Raw genomic sequence first — 17061 nt, 5'->3', positions numbered from 1 at the left:
CCTTCTAAGAGGTTCCATTCAGTAAGTGAGTCAGAACGGTTTCTTTGGTTTGTACTGATTAATACAATACTTTAAATCCCATTCACTATGGCACTGGAAGCACAAGTCTGTCATCTTTCCCATGTTTCAGCTTACCAGTCAAGGCAAATTTTCTGGCTACAGTTCAGAGAATCAGCATGAGAGTTAATGTTTTTCTGTGCCAGAAAAACATGATCAAGACACCATTTCATTTGAATCTTACCTTCTTTATCATTTGCCCCTTTAAAAGGGATTTGATATGAAAATTACAAGGAGGATCCTCCAAATTGAAAACCCTCTTTAAGCCACTGAATAGTCTGAATTTTGTTAGCCATGGCAGGTAACAAAATAGCTAGAAACAATAGCTAGAAATAGCAGGATGCCATGTCATTGTTCACCATTTAGAGCATCTGTCTGGCAAGTTCTAGCATTTGAGCAATTGACAGATTGATGTAAGTAGCAGTGTCTGATTGTCAATAGTGAGTGTTTTCTGACTCAAGAGCTCAGGTAAACTTCAGGTGGGATCCAGAGTGGTCTTGGGGATGGCTAGTATTCTAAAAACTTTTAACCAGAGTTTAGTTTTGTTTCATTTCATGATAACTTACATATGCTAGAGGGGATCCAGGAGATCACCGAAGAGTTACACATTTTGCTTTAAAATTGACATTCACAAGCAGGAAAGTAAATTATTTCTGGTCTTTTGAATTCAAATTTAGACCCAGAATGAGACTTACAATAGATATTATGGTGTGTTGGATGTTTTACACACTCCAGTTTATTTTTACAAGCCTTATAAAAGTAAGTCATATCAGCCCTGTTTTGAATAAGAGGCATCCAAAAACTCATAAAGTTAAGTAAATTTGTGAAAGTCACACAACTATAGGCAGGTAGCAGCTTGGTTTAAAGACTTGCCTTTTACTAAATGCTTTTGCCCTAAGGTAGGAGCAGGCAAAGATACCCACATTTAACATTGCTTTTCAGTATGGCATTGGAAGTTCTAGCCAGTACAATGAAGTAATAAAGGTAAGTATATAGCTTAAAGGAATAAATGAATAAAGAAATAAATGAAGTAGTCCTTATTTTCAGATGATATAATGAACTATACTGGAAATCCCAAGGAATCTATAAAGTCTCTTAGTGCTAATGAGTGAATTCAGTAAGGTTGCAGAATACAAAATGTACATGTGAAATAGTTGTATTCTTATATACAAACAATGAACACATAATAACCAAAGTTAAAATACAATTTATAGCTGCTTAAAAATAAATAGGAATAAATCTAACAGGACATATATAAGAACTATATGCTGGAAAAAAACTGCTTATATCTAAGTAAATGGAAAGTCAGATGTCTATGGACTGAAAAGCAACATAGTAAAGATAATAATTTCTCTCAAATTTATACACAGATTAAATGAAATTCCTATCAAAATTACAGCAACTTTTCTGACAAGTATAGACAAAACTATTCTGTAATTGATAAGAAAAGGAAAAAAGTCTGGAGTAGTCAACACAACACTGAAAAAGAAAAAAGAAGTGTGAATCAGTGTACTTGGTTTTAGACTTTCCAATAAATACTGTAAGTCAAGACTGTGTGATATTGGTGAAGGAACAGATGCATAAAATAATGAAACAGAACAGAAAATCTAGAAATGCAGCCAATGTTTAATAGAGGTGCAAAAGCAATTATGAGGAAGGAGACTAGTGTTTCCAGTAACAGATGCTGAAACAATTGGCATCCATAAGCAAAAATACAAAGTTCAACATTGATTTAACCTCTTGCTTTAATTTTAAAAAGCCCCAAACTTTATCTTAAATTTTTACATCTAACTTCATGAGAAACACTAGCTTGTAGATTTCTTTTCTTTTTTTAAAACTTAACACCATCAGTTTACTTTGCATTAAGTTATCATAATTTTTTTGTTCTTGCTTTGATTTCTGAGGTAAAGTCTTACTGTACAGCCCAAGCTTAATTCCTCTTGCCTCGGCCTCAGAGTTCCAGGGTCATAGACTTGTACCACCACGTTTAGCAGTAATATTTCTTCTTATATGTATCAAAACTCAAGCTGAACAATGAGTTCCGGGTTGCAAAAGAGGTTTTATTTTACATTGTTCATTAAGTTTTTAGTCCTACTAAGTTTTAGTTCATTAAGTTTGTAATTTGTGTGTTAAAACAAAAACACACAAGTGCCATTGTAGATTTATTTTCTTGTAATACCTTTGTCTGGTTTGGTGGTATGGCAAGGCTAGATTTATGGAATGCATTGAGAAATATTACTTCCATCTGAATATTTGGGAAAACTTTACAAAATTAGTGTTATTTCCTTAAATGTTTGGCAGAATTCACTGGTAAAACCATCAGGTTCTCAAGCTGTCTTAAATTATGTCCTTTTTTCATTTTATTTAAAAGGAAAAAAAGAAAAAACAAAACAAAACAAAGCGGTGTAAGGGTACAAGTAATACAGAACTAAAAAAAAAAAAAAAAAAAACCAGTAAGAAATCACCAGTTAATAGATTACATATTATCATCTTAGAGATAGTTGCTCAAATCACAGTATCAAAGCATACAAAGTGGACATTCAAACAGTGAGACTGCAAACAGTTGTGTTCAATGATCCAACCAATAACATTAATATGGTCAGCTATTTAACACCCCTAAACACTCTTGCTGTTATATCCTTTAGAGCTCTGTTTTTCCCTCTCTTTTTTACAACAAAATTTACACATTTTGGGTTTTATTATCCCTTAGTTCTTATTACTTTGGAGGGGGGAGAGAATAAAGTCAAATATGGCAAAACAAAGCTGTCAGTCAAAACCAAAGATAGACATAGCACATGATGTAAAACAGAGTACAAGGTTATCAACAATGTCTCTTGTTTCCTTAAAAAGAATTGTCTATCTCATTAGATATTATAAAGTTGAACAAAACAGTAGAGAACAAGACCAATAAAACTTAAGCATTGTAAACATTACAGGACTTCCAAAGGAGACAATAGTCAAACCAGAATGGGCATCTTAGTGAATCTTATTTCCCTCAAAGTAGTTGTCTATCATACTATCATACAGAATGGAACAGAGTCTAATCAGTCAAAACAAGATAGTGGGAGTATTACAGGACTTCAAAACAAGTTAATAGGAAATCAAAAAAAGTTACTATTATATATCCTGCTAATTTTTTAAATTTTTCCCCTTAATTAAAAAAAACATAAAAAATAACTAAATAATTTTTTAATGAATAAGGGAGAGATTGAGATAAAACAGGACATAACAATATAACAATACAGGTCAAAGCATGACTGTTTCAGCAACCTAGTGCTTTACCACCAAATAACCCGACTTAATAGTAGTTATCATAGTGTCTGTCTTTTTCCTTGAAATATTTGAATAAAACTTCATATACTATAGCTTCAAATATTTCCATATCAAGAAGCCCAGAATAAAGCCTTTCCAATTAATAAGTGAAAACTTTATAAGGCTTCAAGGTCATATGATGGGGAATCATGATTACCACATTTTTTTATATATTTGAATCATTACTTACATTAGGGAAACTATTCGGTATTCACACATGTGAGATTGATTTATTTCACTTATGAGTATGGTCTCAAGCTACGCCCGTTTATTGATAATTATCTCAATGTGATCCTTCTTTATAGCTGAATAATACTCCATTGTATAGAAATACCACAACTTTTTTATCCATTCCTCAGTTGATGGACACTTGGGTTGTTTCCAAGATCTGGCGATTACAAATTGTGCTGCTATAAACATAGGTGCACATATATCACTGTGGTATGATGCTTTCAGTTCTTCTGGGAATATGCCTAGAAGTGGAATAGCTGGAATAAATGGGACTTCCAATCCCAGCTTTTTGAGAAATCTCCAGACTGACCTCTACAAAGGCTGCACCAGTCTACACTCCCACCAATAGTGTAGGATAGTTGCTTTTCCCCCACAGCCTCTCCAGTATTTGTTGTTGTTGGTTTTCTTGATCCTGGCCATTCTTTCAGGAGTGAGATGGTATCTCAGTGTGGTTTTAATTTGCTTTTCTCTAATGACCAATGATGATGAACATTTTTTCATGTATTTATTTGCCATTTGCATTTCTTCATCTGAGAAGTGTGTATTCATCTCAGATGCCCATTTTTGGATTGGGTCTTTGAATTTTGAGGGTCTGAGTTTTTTTTTAACTCTTTATATGTTTTTAACTCTTTATATGTTTTAGAGTCCCTTGTCTGAGAGAGAGTACACTAAAATCTTTTCCCAGTTTGTGGGTTTTCTTTTCACTATGCTGGAGATTTCTTTTGACATGCAGAAACTTTTTAATAAGAGGTGGTCCCAGTTATTGATTCTGGGAAGTATTTCCCGTGTGGTTTGAGTCCTGTTCATGAATTCTCTACCTACTCCTATGTCTTCAAGGTTTCTACCCAATTTGTCTTCCAATAGATTTAGTGTTTCTGTTTTAATATTCAGATCTTTGACTCATTTAGATTTTAATTTAGTACATGGTGATAGACATGGGTCTAGCTTTAGTTTTTGGCAAATAAAGAGCCAGTTTTTCCAACACCATTTATTAAAGAGACTGTCGTTCTTCCAGTGAACCTGCTTGGCTCCTTTATCAAAGATAAGGTGGTTGAGTGTGTTTGTAGTTGTGGTTGTATCTTCTAATCTATTCCATTGATCTTCGGCTCTGTTTTGATTCCAATACCATGTTGATTTTACTACTGTTGCTTTGTAGTATAACTTCAAGTCAGGGATTGTGATGCCTCCTGCTTTGTCTTTGCTGCTTAGAATTGCCTTTGCGATTCTAGGTCTCTTCTGGTTCCAGATGAAATTTAGGAGTGATTTCTCTAGATCTACAAGGTATGTTGATGTATTTCTATTGGGGTTGCATTGAATCTGTATAACAGTTTTGGGAGAATGGCCATTTTCACAATGTTCATTCTTCCTATCCATGAGCAAGGGATGTCTTTCCATTTTCTGAGATCATCTTTAATTTCTTTTTTCAGTGTATTATAATTTTCACTGTATAAGTATTTCACTTCTTTTGTAAGAGTAATTCCTAAATATTTCATTTTTTTGCTTGCTAATGTGAAGAGTGTAGTTTCTCTTATTTCCCTCTCTGTGATTTTGTTCTTCATGTATAGGAATGCTATTGATTCCTGAGTATTGATTTTGTATCCAGCCACATTACTGAATTCATTTATTGTATCTAAGAGTCTTTCAATGGAGTTTAGGGGGTCTTTATGTAGAGTATCATGTCATCTGCAAACAATGATAACTTTTTCTTTTCCTATCTTTACCCCTTTTATTTCTCTCTCTTGCCTAATTGCTCTGGCTAGTACTTCCAGTACTATATTAAGTAGGAGAGGTGATAAAGGACATCCTTGTCTTGTGCCTGATTTTAAAGTAAAGGCTTTCAATTTTTGGCCATTTAGTATGATGCTGGCTGTTGGTTTGTCATAAATGGCCTTTATTATATTGAGATAAAGACCATCTATTCCAATTTTCTGTAAAGTTCTTATCATGAATAAATGTTGGACCTTATCGAAGGCTTTTTCTGCATCTATAGAAATGATCATGTGATTCTTACTTTTGGCTTTATTGATATGGTGGATTACATTTATTGATTTACGTATGTTGAACCATCCTTGCATTCCTGGGATGAATCCCACTTGGTCATGGTGTATAATCTTCTTGATGATTTGCTGCATCCTATTTGCCAATATTTTATTGAGGATTTTTGCATCTGTGTTCATTAGGGAGATCAGTCTATAGTTCTCTTTTTTAGTTGGGTCTTTCTCAGGTTTTGGTACTAGAGTAATATTTGCTTCCAGGAATGACTTAGGAAGGATTGCTTCCCTTTCGATTTCATTGAATAGTTTGAGGAGTGTTGGCATTAGGTCTTCTTTGTATTTCTTGTAGAATTCTGCAGTGAATCCGTCTGGGCCTGGGCTTTTCTTTGCAGGTAAGGACTTAATTACATTTTCAATTTCATTAACAGAGATTGGGTTATTCAACAGTTTTACATCCTCTTGATCTAGCTTTGGTACTTCATATGTTTCTAAGAATCTGTCTATTTCTTCTGTGTTATCAAACTTTTGAGAGTAGAGGTTTTCGAAATAGGTGTTGATGATCTTCTTATTTCTATTGGGTCTGTAGTGATTTCACCTTTTTCATTTCTTATTGCATGAATTTGAGCTTTTTCTTCCCTTTTTAAAATAAGGTTGGCTAGGGGCTTATCAATTTTATTTATTCTTTCAAAGAACCAACTCTTTGATTTGTTGATTCTTTGTTTTCTTAGTCTCTATTGCATGATTTCTGCTCTGATTTTTATAATTTCCTCTGTTCTTTTGGCTTTGGGCTTGACTTGCTCTTCTTTTTCTAGCTTTTTGAGGTGTAGCATCAAGTTATTTATTTGTATTTGTTCTGTTTTCCTGATGTGGGAACTCAGTGCAATAAATTTTCCTCTGAGGATGGCTTTCATTGCATCCCACAAATTCCGGTAAGTTGTATCTGCATTTTCATTTTCTTTTAGGTATTGTTTAATTACTTCTGTGACCCACTGATTGCTCAAGAGTGTGTTATTCAGTTTCCATGTGTTTGTGGGATTTTTGAAGTATCTTTTATCATTAATTTCTAATTTCAGAGCGCTATGATCTGATAACATGCAAGGGATGATTTCAACTCTTTTGCATTTGTTTAAATATGTTCTGTGAGCTAATATATGGTCTATTTTAGAGAATGATCCATGTATTGCTGAGAAGAATGTGTATTCTGATGTTGTTGGGTGGAACATTCTGTATATGTCTATCAAACCCATTTATTCGCAGGTGTGATTCAGTTCTGTTATTTCTTTGCTCATTTTCTGTCTGGTTGATCTGTCCCTTGGTGTCAATGGCGTATTAAGGTCTCCTGTTACAATTGTGTTACTGATAATTTGAGTTTTCATTTTTGTTAATAGTTGTTTTATATAACTGGGTGCTCTGGAGTTTGGTGCGTATATATTTAAGATAGTTATCTCTTCCTCTTGGAGTTTTCCCCTTACGAGTATGTAGTGACCTTCTTTGTCCTTTATGGTCATTGTTGGTTTAAAGTTCACGTTGTCTACAAACAGAATGGCTACTCCTGCCTTTTTTTGGATTCCTGCTGCATGAAGTATTGTTTTCCATCCTTTGACTTTCAGTCTGTGAGTATCCTTCTGGGTTAGATGGGTTTCCTGTAAACAGCATATGGTTGGATTTTGTTTCTTGATCCATTCTGCTAGTCTGTTTCTTTTGATTGGTGCATTGAGAAAATTTACATTAATGGTTATTACTGTTAAATGCTGGTTTATTGTTGACATGTTATCTCTCTGCTGTTGCATCTTTATCTTTCTGTTCTGTTTAATTATCTGCTTTGCTTAGTGGTTTTTTCCTTTGTGTATCTAAACTGTCTTTCAATATTTTTTGCAGGGTTGGTTTGGTGTTCATGAAGTTCTTCAGCTGTTCTTTGTCATGAAAGTATCGTATTTCACCATCAATTTTGAATGATAGTTTTGCAGGATACATCAGTCTACGTTGGAAATCATTTTGCTTTAGGATCTGAAATACTTCACTCCATGCTCTTGAGTTTAATGTTTGTGCTGAGAAGTCTGCTGCGATTCTGATAGGTTTTCCTTTATAAGTGATCTGTCTTTTCTCTCTGACAGATTTTAATAATCTATTCTTGTGTTGGATTTCTGGGATGGTGATTATTATATGTCTGGGTGTAGTTTTATTTTGGTTATGACTATTTGGAGTTCTATATGCTTCACTGATCCTGATGTCAGTTTCTGATCTCATGCTTGGGAAATTTTCAGCTATTACTTCTCTAAATATCCTCTTGACATCCTTTATGTTGTCTCCTTCTTTTTCATTAATCCCTATCATTCTTATGTTATTTTTCTTTGCATCATCTTACAGTTGTTGAATTGTTGTTTCCTGATTCCTTGTTATTTTTAAAAGATCTTTCCTTTCCTGTTCACTAGCTGCAATCCTGTCTTCAAGGTCTGAAATTCTATCTTCACTTTCATTAAGCCAGTTTTTATAACTTTCAGTGGAGTTTTTTATTTCCTGTATATCTCTGTGCATCTGCATTATGTATTCTGTTTGTTTCTTATATTGCTCGTCTAGGGATTCTATCTTTTTGTTTATTTCCTCCAATTTTTTATCTGTGTTTTCTTTAGATATATTCAGAATCTCTTTCATTTCTTTTATCATTTCTTCTTTTACCTGGGAGATTATTTCGAGTTTGAATTTCTTTAAAGCTTCCTGGAGTTGCTTGTTAATTTCAGTAGCTATTGTGTCCGATATTTGAGGTGAATGGCATATATTTTCTTCTATATACATTGCTCCTAGGGTTTCTTGAGATGGGCTGGAGGTTTGAGGCTGTAATTTGGTCTTTCCTTTTGTCATTTTCCTATATTTCTGTGTTTCAAGTGTTATTTGAAAGCTTCCTCAGGGTCTGTTGGAAATCCCCTTGTATGTTTGCAGCTCCTGAGACTCTGGCACCCTGTTACCCCAAGCCACTGGGCCTGCAGAACCAATGGCCCTCCTCTGCCTGTTCAGAACTCTGCAGTTCCAAATAAGCTTGGCCTCAGGGACACTGTGCGCCCACCTGCCCGTTGTAAGCTCCACAGCTCTCCAAGTGCAGCCTGGATGTGGAGGCGGATGTAGAGGCCTCAAACCCACCTCTCCACTTCACTGCACCGGGAAGCCTGGAGGAACCCGAACAGTCTGGGCTTTGGGCAGAGTGCGCTGAGCACTCACCACAGGCTGCAGGGTCTCTGGAACCTGCGATGCTCCCCTGCTTGCTGAGCTATCCCCCAGACACACGGGGAGGCTGATGCAGGCGCCCCAGATCCGCCCAGCCCCTCCTCTCTAAATTATGTCTTTAAAAGGTATAGAACTACTTAGGTTTTCCATTTCTTCTTACATGAGTTTTGGTAGTTGGTGTCTTTTAAAGTATTTGTCTATTTCATTTACATTACTATATTAGCATTAGTATATTAACATCAAAATATTCCTTATTTCCCCCCTTAATACTTTTAGACTCTGTACTAATTTATTTTATTCCTGATATTGGTAATTTTAATATTTTCATTTCTTCTGTTCTGCATACCTAGAAGTTTAAGAATTTTATTAATCCTCTCAAAGAATTATCCTTTGATTTCAGTAATCTTTTGTTTTGTTAGTTTCAGTATTGATATTCATTATTCCTTTTATTAATTTATTTTGCATACATTAGATTTAATTTTGTCTCCTTCTCTATTTTTTAGGCCAAATCTTGGATCACTGACTTCAAACATTTCCTCTTTTTAAAAGCAGTCATAAAACACTATGAACTTGCTTGATAGTCACCCAGAATATTTAACATATCATGTTGTTATTTTTGTTTAGGTTAAAATATTTCCTAATTCCTTTTTGATTTTTTCTTTGACTTGTTTTTTATTTAGAAATGTGTTTTTGGTTTCTAAATATTTGGCAGATTTCCAGAGATCTGTTATTGATTTTTAATTCAATCTATTGTCCGAAAACATAACAGCATTTTTGTACTTAATTTTTGAATATATGGGATAAATATCATTGTACTAGTTGTTATATTTTTTCCATTCTTGGAAGAAATTAAGTGGTTTGGAAAACACTTCAATCCTTTTGGATTTTGCTTGTAAAGCTGTTTTTGGCTTGACCAGACTGGAATCAATTATTATGTGTGTGTCTCTGCTGACCTGCAAACTTTAGTTCAGACACAAAAGATTGAGGAACCTCTTTCTCAGTCTTTTGAGGATGTAGCAAGCAGCAGCCCATCTCCAAACCAGAAATATGGTTTTCAGGAATCGGTTGATGCCTTATCTTGGACTTTCCAGACCCCAAAACAATAAAAAATGAATTTCTGTCATTTTAATCTTACCTGTCAATGGTATTTTTGTTATAGAAACCTTTCAGGAAAAGCTTGATGATTTCTGGTACATATATATTATTCAAAGAATAACACAAATAAAGGTGCAATTACTAATGCAGTGCTACAGAAATACATGTATTTTAAGAGTAGTTAATTCTTATGTTGTACTTGGTACATACCGTGAACTACTCTAAGACTTCACTGAAACCTTAAAGCAATGCTGTGAAGTAGTTAATGATCACTATTTCCCAGTGGGAAATGAACACACAGTTCCTTTCCATGAGTGGGGTGTTAGGATTCTAACTCAGACAGTCTGGTCTCAGAGTCTAGGCTCTGTTATCCCCGGTGTCTCTTTGTCACAGGTGGACGTAATGTGTCCTGTTTGTGGGGTATGTGAAAACAATCTCCTCAAGGAAGTTAACAGGAATGTTCCTCAGGAAGTGGTGACTGAACTGGGTAGGAAGAAGAAGAGCTAAATAGGCCAAGAGAGGGTAGAGTAAAGGGGATTTCCATGGGAAGGCTACCATGTTCAAAGCCCAGTGGCAAGAATTAGAGATTGAGAAGGACAATGTTTCTGGGTTTAAATAAGGATGAGTAGCTAGAGGGAAATGTACAGAAAGTGTATCTGTTAGCTCTGATGCAAAACAAATAACTAAATAAAAGATACTCCCGTAGAAAAATAGCGACTCATCCTTGCATCCAAGTTTATAGGACAAGAGTGTTATTATTCCAGGCCAGGCTGTGGCTAGGGCTCCCTCATCATCAGAGTCAGCTGTGTGCTGCCAGGTGGCTCATCGGGCCTCAGCTGGGAAACCTGCCTGGTCTTAGTTGTGTTCCACTTGACCTGACTCCCTCCAGCAGACTGTTTGAGCTTGTTCACATGATGGTGGCAGAATTCAAGTGAGTGAACAGAAATGCACGAATGTCAAGAGAGACACAGCCACAGACCTAATTTCAGAGCATCATCCTTCCTTCCCAGTCTGTTGACCAAAGCAAGTCACAAGGCCACCCTGCAACCTCAGTGCAGAGAAATGTATTTCATTTCCGTGGATTGAGCTACAAAATCACAAAGTCACATTGCAAAGTTGGGATCCAGGAGAGGTGAAGATGAGGGTCATTTTTGCAAATAACTATGGGTAGCTTGAAGTCCCAGTAGGAAATGCCTTATAGACATTCTAAGGCACTTGGTTTTTATTCTGTGAGTACTAGGAAGACTCTGAAAAGTTTGAGGTCATTCTGGCTTTTGAGATTTGATTGCAAGGGAGAGGATATGGAGTTATTGTAACTGCTGAGGTGAGAAATGAAGAGGGCTTTGGCTACCCTAATGGATATGGGATTAGAGATTTGAGTGATTTTCAGATATGGTTAGAAAGTAAAGTTTACAAGATTAGGTGAAGAACTGTACACGGATGAGATATTAAATTTCTAAACTATAAACTACTTGAGGATGAGGACAGTAACTCTTACATCTCTGAAACTCAGTGCTGATTATATTTGGGTATATTCTATTTGGAAAATGAGTGAATAATTCTATTTTATAGTACATGGGATTTTTCCTCCTTAGTTAACTTTAATTCATTTCAGCTTGGCTTGCAGCTTCCTTTTTAAAATTTTATTTTATTTTGGTACTTTCCAGAACCAGCAAGCACAATGTCCAGGGTTTATAAATGTAGCTCACTTGTTAACTGTGCTACCTCCGTAGCAAGAGCAGCTAGTTTTGTGCTCTGATGTTTTGTAAAATGAATAAACTGAACAGAACACTGATGCCTCCCAACAGGCTTTCTCCAAAGGTGACTTGTGGAAGCTGGACCAGACTAACCAGCGTCCTAGGCTCTGCCCTCATAGGAGAACACAGTGTGAGTGGGTGGTTGATACTGAACTCTATGGAGCCCGGGCTCTGGTTAATCCTTTGCTGTTTTCTTCCTCTCTGGGAATGTGCCCAGTAATCACTGTATAAAGCAGAGGCTCAATTCTATGAAAACAAATAAGAAAATTGGGGACTTAGCCCATCTGCATGGGGTGTTGCAGTGTGAGCGACTCAGCATAAAGGCCTGGGCTCTTCTTCATTCTGTAGAAAAGGAAAGGCTAGTGCAGTTGGAGAGATGGGGGTGGGATCACTGAGCAGATTTTCTTTGCTTCAGCTCTGTCCATCAGGGCAGCCAAGAGGTTCTGTGTCCTTCAGGTTTAATCTTCACTCTCATATTTGTTACTCTTCTCAGGGGATCCCAGGATTTAGTTAATCGATTGCCCTATCGGGGAGAGGAAATGGTCTGTCCCTGCTGCTGGAGGGTGCCTTCCTGCCTGCCTTGCCCTTTGGAGAGACATTCATTCTGCCAGAGTCTGAGGCTAATTTAGTGTGTCCAGCCCACTCATTCCATTTCATAAAGCTCATGGAAGCTGCACAAATTGGAAAGGCAAAGCTGTATTTTTAAAAAATGCCTTTGAGCTTCAGCTGTTTGTGTGTGAAATGTAGTATAATGCAAACTTTTTGTTTCCTTGTAACTACTGAGGCAGATAATTTTGGCAGTTTTAGATAACAGAGGCTGAAAATGGACCCCCAGTGCAATTTATTTGATGCTTACAAGTTGCCCACTGGGTTTTTAATGTGAAAGACAGTTTTGCCTTAAATAATTGGCTCAAATGGAGAAAAAAAAAAAAAGAAAAGAAAAAGAATGAAACCAAGAGCCATTCTCTGTAAACAGCAATCTGGAATCACTTATGAGACAGTTGCCCTGGTTATTTTTATAAAAAATGGCTCCAAATAATGACCTCTTAGACCCTGATGGCAGGACAGACCTGTTTTTCTTTTTCCCCCTGAGAGTATGAGGTTTAATGTGAGTGGAAACCTCTTCATGCTTTTTTATTTTTAATTTTTGAGCTATTTAAGGAGAAATGTGTAGCCTGGTGTGTGAGCACTTCCCTCCCAACCTCCCACTAGCACTGATGAGAGTAAGGTAATTTGGAGCCCACATTTCTATTTCCCCAATAACAAACCCTCTCAAGGATCTATTCACAAGTATTTTCTAAAGACAACAACCAGAGGCACTATCTTGTATTTCCTGTATCTGCGGATACAGACCCATCCAGCAAGCTGCTTTGTTTAACACCAAATGGCAGGTAGCTTAGTCACTCTTAGTCACTTTCCTGTTGCTAGGACACAGTGCCCAACCCTTTCAACTTAAAGGACGAAACATTTATTTTGGCTCACAGTTTCTGAGGTCTCAGTCCATGCATGACTGGCTGGCCCCTAGGGAAAACCAGCATATATTTAACTAAAGGCCACCCAAAAGAGAACAGCGAAAGCTATAGATTCAGAGCTCACTATAAACAGTAGGTATAGCTTATCTTTTACCCACTATAAACACATGTGTACATGTTTTGATACATGTAAACATTGTGGAGTCATGAAATTAGAGTAACAGCATCTAAATCAACTTAAGTATTTATCATTTCTTTGTGATAAGAACACAAAAGATACTCTTTTATAGCAGTTTTAAAATATGTACTAATCTAGAACATATTCTTTCTACTTAATGCAATTTTCTACCCACTAACTAATGCTTCTTCTTCCCTGACCTAAAATCCCTCCCTTTGGAAATCATTCTGCTCTCCGCCCCATTCTTCCTTGCTGGGAATTCCATTCAGGCTTCATATATGCAAAGCAATATACTACCATTAAGTTACATCCATGGCCCTTCTTAAATCTGATTATGAAACAGCGTTTCACTACATTGCCTAGGCTAGTTTTGAATTTTCAGTCCTTTTGTCTGAGCCTCCTAAGTACCTGGAATTATAGGCATATGCAACATACCTTATTCTACTTTTTTTTTCTTGCCTTCCTTTCTGTTGTACTATTTCCTCTCCTGTCAACTGAAATTGGAAGAATGGCAGGGAATTTGAGATGTGGGTGAAAGATAAGATGAAGATTCGTTATGTTTGTGTTAAACAAGGTATCTTTATGTTTGCAGCTAAGTTGGTGTGATTATGATGGTTCAAGTAACTAAGCTTGAGACTTGACTCTTGCTAATAATGCACCATGTTCTCTTACTTATCGGTAGCTAGTGCCTATGAGGCTTTAATTTGCAATAGTCTTTGAGGTACTTTATTAGTTGCTTGTTGCTGAAACAAAATACCTGATGCTCAAAGCTAAAGAAGGAAAGATTTCTTTAGATCACAATTTGTAGAGGTTTCAGTCCATAGTGGGCTGGCTCTAAGGCAGGGTGGACAGACATCACAGAGGAGAAACAGTTCATGGCATGCAGAAGGTAGCAAAATAAGCAAGAAACCTTAGCAGCTTTTTTTCTGTTCCTTTTACAATCTATGTAGGTCATTGGGATTAGGGTCGTATCAAACCTATCAATGGACTGATTTAGTGATCACTCACCCTTAATTCTAGCATTGCATCACAAATCAATCACACACTGTAGATCCAGCCATTCCTGAAAAAACCCCACCTTTGACTACATACGTCTTTGGGGAGACATCCAGACAAAAACTGTAACAGGTACCCTTGGATACTTTGTTGCTCCTGAGATTAATCCTACCTCTTCTTCTAGCCCCAACATGCTTCTCTTGATTTATAATCCATCACCATCCTTTTACACACCACAGCCTGAAATGACCCACTGAAGCCTGTCCACATAGGGTCCTTCTTTTGTGCTCATTTGACATTTCATAGTTCACATAGCCCAAAGAAAGCATAAAAGCAACAGTAAGTCACTCCAAAAAAGATGTGAATGACAAACCAATGAGAGACTCTGTAATTTAAAGAGTATATAAAGTTAATTGGCATATTAGAAAATGTGAAATGCCTACAATCTTACAACTCATAAGTAAGAAATAGATATTTTCACAAATTTTATAATAGTAAATATTTACTTGATATAACCAATAAATAATTAGAAAATTAAAAGACACTTGGTCTAAACTAAATTTAGTCATAAATAGTAAGGAAAAGATCTTATTTTTTAATTCTCTCTGTAGTAAATATTACAAAGTACCCCCCAACAAATAGTCTTGTCAGGGAATTAATTAACAGAAATAATTTTATGGATGCTGTAATGTATGTGGCATTTTCCAGGTCTTTAATTTGTTGCGTTATCTTTTCTTATTCTAAATTAATATTTTGTTACATACTTAATTTTATATGCCTACTATTAATTAAACTTTATTTTGAAATAATTATAAATTCACATGCAAGTGTAAAAAAATAGTGCAGAGAAGTTCTATGTGCCTTATAAACTCATTTTCCCCAATGATAATGTAATGCACAGTACAACTTGTACGGTATAACTTGTACTGTACACCTAGGGCATTGACATTGATATGGCCCATATCTAATTTCTCTATTTGTACTTTGCCATTTTTTCTAAAAAGCTTTCCTTTCTCCTACAGAAAGTCCTCACATCTACCATGTGCTAGACACATGCGCTAGGAATGGGACAGGGAATAAAGGTGATGAAGTCCTTGGCCTCAGGGACCTGCCAGTCTAATAAGAGAGACAGAGAGAAATAAAGTGGAATGTACCAGATAATTTCTATGGGGAAATATAGAGAAGGCTACAAGAGAGGAACACGGGAGACAGACTGGAGTTTCTGTTTGAGGAGGGGTCACTGGAGAGGGGGCACTGTGTGAGTGTTTTACCTTTTAGTATCTAGATCTCACTCGAACTCAAACTTTATCTCAGGGCTCTAGATCAGGCTTACATAACTCAAACATTGGAATCTCAAAGGAGACACTTGGGTTTAACATGAGCTATATCAGCATCACTAGAAAAATGCTTCTGTCTTCCACAGCAGATGTAACTAAAACAGGATCTTTGCCCAAGGCTACAATTTTCAAGAGTTCTAATGAGGTGGTTTGGTATTAATATGTAATTTAATCTGAAGAATGGCTTACTCTTTCCGAAAGGCACTGTCTTGGGAGCTGATTGTTATGTCAGTTGAAAATAATGAAGTGCCACACTGGGTACCAATCACATGAAGTGAAAGACAGAGTCAGAGAAGTTTGTGGTAGCTGTATATGAAAGAAGGTGGTAACATGCTCCTCCTTAAAGAATGAATCATATTCATTCTGCGGCCTCATAGAGAGAAGAACTCACCACGGACGCTGAGCTGACAAGCAAGCAGCCTGGGAGAGGGCTCTGCCTACTGGGTCTGTGTCCGGCCTCTGGCCATTAGTGCGTGACTTGGTGAAAACACTTGACTTTGCGAGGTGATCAGAGCAGATCCTTAAAGTCTCATCTGGTCATGTTTTTCACAGAGCAGTTGCTCAGTAACTGTTTCCTTTTCCTCATTTTCATCTTATTAGGTGTAAATATGTATTCATAAGTATACAGCAAGACAGCAGCATTGTTGTTAGAACATAATACAATAATACATTTCAACAAACTTATAAACTGGGAGATGGCATAGGACTGTTGATTTTCATTACTAAATATGATAAACTTCATTCTTTTTTAACGTTTTATTTGGTGTTTTTTGAAGCTACCAAACCTCAGGCCTTATGCTTGCTAGGCAAGCCCTCTTACTACTGATCTATATCCACAGCATTATTTGGCTAATTTGAATTGAGACTGTGACAAATACCTAGATTTTTCCTGAATGCTTGATAGGTCACAAGAAATTGTCTTCGTGATGGTTTTTATCATTGCACTAGTGTATGAACTAGCAAGACTAGAAGTCTGCAGGTGATCTAGGAGAAATGCAACTCCCAACCTGCTAGATGTCAGATGTGCTGAGTTTGTGCCCCCTGGATATCGAAAAATAGATTCCAGGAGACAGTGGAGGTTAAGAGTAGAAAGATTTATTAAGAAATAGTTCCTGAGAGACAGAAGGATCCCCAAAAGTGAGCTGCCCCTGGACCCTTTGTCAGGGGTGATTTATACAGCAAGGCACAATGTTGGTGCAACCTGGGCCAAACTGCCATCACCCTGTAGGATTACAAGTACAGCTGCTTAGCTAATGTTGATCCAGTAGGGAAAGCAGTCATGTAGCAAGGGTACATGGAAAGAACAAAGGCATTTTGGGGAAGGGATGGGTACCAATGTTCTGGTCAACTATGTGAGCAACTGATGCCTATCTGGACTTCCTGGACCAGGTGGTGTTACTTACAGTACAATGT

At 36.6% G+C, this 17061-nt stretch overlaps 1 pseudogene; it reads right to left on the bottom strand.

The window, feature by feature from the left end:
- Positions 1-2052: 2052 nt before the first annotated feature.
- On the bottom strand, positions 2053-2210 carry LOC111753863 (small nucleolar RNA SNORA40; annotated as a pseudogene).
- Between the last annotated feature and the right edge of the window lie 14851 nt (positions 2211-17061).

Source organism: Cavia porcellus, unplaced genomic scaffold (genome assembly GCF_034190915.1).
Source record: "Cavia porcellus strain 051 isolate PalLab524CR breed Dunkin Hartley unplaced genomic scaffold, mCavPor4.1 scaffold_4, whole genome shotgun sequence".
NCBI classification, from domain to species: Eukaryota; Metazoa; Chordata; class Mammalia; order Rodentia; family Caviidae; genus Cavia; species Cavia porcellus.
The sequence above is the reverse complement of the archived record's forward strand: the minus strand, read 5'-3'. Positions and strand labels throughout refer to the sequence as shown.